Genomic DNA, 2,500 nt, shown 5'->3' on the forward strand with positions numbered 1-2,500 from the left:
CCTCAACAGATAAATACTTCATGAATAATATTTTCCTTTCATCTCACACTATTTATCATATTTTTCGAATTAATCACAAACAACAAAAATAATGAACATAATTCCTCTTCCTACCCTTCTCATCCACTATATATCCACAAAATCCAAAGGCAACTAATAAAGGCCGAAGGAGGATTAGGCACGACACCTGAAGTCACAGAACGACACCGAACCGCGGAGTGGCTACGTCCGCCCTTCCCGGCAGTCAGAGTAACACTGTCACTACCGCTCACTCTCTCGCTGTTTGGAAGTCCGCTCGCTCGCCCGCCCGCCCGCGCGCCTCCGCCTCACATCTCTTTATCTGCGATATTGGCCGCCCACTGAACGCCTAAATTAGTAGTGGGCACAGTACGACTTTATGCATTTACCTGTATCAAGAACGACCGAAATTTAAATGTTCTAGTTTTACGGGTCTTGACAAGCGAGCGAGTTGCATAAAACCATGACTAGTTTTAACTGTCAATTCCTACAAACGCAGAAAAACGCACAGACCATCGAAATTCCTTATACGTACAAGCCACGCGGAAGTACCACCGTGTGTGTCGCCCGAAACAAACGCGCGCTAATGTCTCCGAGACCCGTGTCGTAAATCATGCTGGAGGCAAGGCCTACCAGGATAACATTACGGGCGCGTCACGGTAATTAAGGAATACCGCGTGAAGGCTGTGTGGGCGCGGACCTGCGTGTGGTGGGTGCCCCCCCCCCAACACACCCACCCACCGATACCCGGCCGCCGCCAGGACACGCCCGCGCCGCTAAGTCGGCCTTGGTGGTCTCAGGTCACTACCCAAGCGCCACAAGCATCGTGACAACTCACCTCAAGTGTTCCCATGCAAGCACGCCCGCGCGCGCGCACCTACACACACACACATTAACAAACACAAACACTGTGTGTGTGTGTGTGTGTGTGTGTGTGTGTGTGTGTGTGTGTGTGTGTGTGTGTGTGTGTGTGTGTGTGTGTGTGTGTGTGTGTGTACAACAGGCCTATATTTATTAATATTGTATTTAAAAAAAAACTGCAAACAAACCAAAAGACCCCCTCCAATTATAAATAAAAGAGTATGCATATACAAAAAGAAACGAACAAACAACCGTACACCGAACAGATAAGCACGCTTATACTCACTTACCGTTTCCACAAAATTATTACCTATATAAATGCTTTTCTCGATTGCACTCCAAGCGACTGAAAAAGATAGACTAACATTGAATCCTAATGCTACATTTCATTCATACATAACACCCACTGGCTACAGTTACGCGCGAGCACGCGCACGTACACGCACACGCACACGTACACACACGCATACACGCACGCACGCATACGCACACGCACACGCACACACACAAGCACACGCACACACAATGATAATAATAATGATAATAATAAATAAAACGCCGCTAACAAACAGTAATGAAGAAACATCTTTCGTTTTCCCTTTAGCTCTTTCGTCACAACAATTAACAACTGTAATTTGTGCATCAGTGTCACATCTCTCTCACCCGCTAATGCAACTGACATCTCTGGAAAATTACGACCTGTCTGTATCTGTCACTCATCTCCTCTCCCTCGCCTTCTTTATCTCTTGTTCGATATATCATTCTTTGTTCTCCTTCGTTCTTCGCGTGTCACATCTGTACCCTTCGCTTTACGTCCTCCGCCTCCCCTTCTTTTGTTTTCTATTCCACTCCCCGAAAAAGGAGACTTCGCCTTCTTTTCCAGAGTTTCTCTCTTGCAGATAACGTATAAACGTGTATGAATGAGAACTTATTCATTTTTATTCATACCTTTGTCACAATGACCTCTATTTCCACCCACTAATCACCCCAGGCAAACAAAAGACGCGTTGCTCCCCCTCACTTAAGTCCCCAGCCTCTCTCCCTTCCTCCTTTAAGTCCCTTTAAGTCCCTTTAACCCCCTTAGACCCCCTCTCGCCCGTGTCCATGACAGCCGTCTTAACATCCCTCTCTCCCGTGCCTTAATAACCCACCGTTCGGAACACAACACTCTTTTGTCGCAACTCATTAACACCTGGCACCCAATTAACCTCGTCGCGTCGCCCTCATTATCGGCCCCTCCATGTCCCCTCTCCACCTCCTCTCCCTCTTCCCTCCGCCCCTATCATCTCTTCTAACCCCCCTCCCTACCCTTCCTCCCCTAACCAGACGACCTTGGCCTACAGATCTGTCATTCTTTATTCGACGTCGATATCACGCAACAGTCACGCCTCCCTGCGGGCTACATCCCACTACTGTATTCTCCGTTTCCTCTTGAAAATTACCACGAAGCCACTTATCGCAGACATTAGCCCTGGTCCTTGGCGTCCGTGATGGGAGGGAGAAAGAGGGCGAAAGAACGAACGAAGGAAGTTGTTATGAGCTATGATTTTTCCTTGATTATTCTTGATTTCTTTCTTTCGGGGTATCTTTGTGATAGACAGGGGGAGGAAAAGACAAAAGA

At 47.5% G+C, this 2,500-nt stretch overlaps 1 protein-coding gene across 3 annotated transcripts in view; it reads right to left on the reverse strand.

Annotated features, from left to right (window-relative positions):
• LOC125029401 (IQ motif and SEC7 domain-containing protein 1-like) overlaps positions 1-2,500 on the reverse strand; it is a 427,743-nt gene that overhangs the window by 199,461 nt on the left and 225,782 nt on the right. Inside the window, exon 1 of one of the 3 annotated variants that reach the window (XM_047619240.1) lies at positions 115-253. The exons of the other annotated variants lie outside the window; for them this stretch is intronic. The gene's annotated coding sequence lies outside the window, so the exon portion shown is untranslated. Of the gene's footprint in view, positions 1-114; positions 254-2,500 lie in introns of those variants that run through there. 3 annotated transcript variants of the gene reach the window in all.

This window comes from Penaeus chinensis, chromosome 10 (assembly GCF_019202785.1).
Source record: "Penaeus chinensis breed Huanghai No. 1 chromosome 10, ASM1920278v2, whole genome shotgun sequence".
Classification (NCBI taxonomy): Eukaryota; Metazoa; Arthropoda; class Malacostraca; order Decapoda; family Penaeidae; genus Penaeus; species Penaeus chinensis.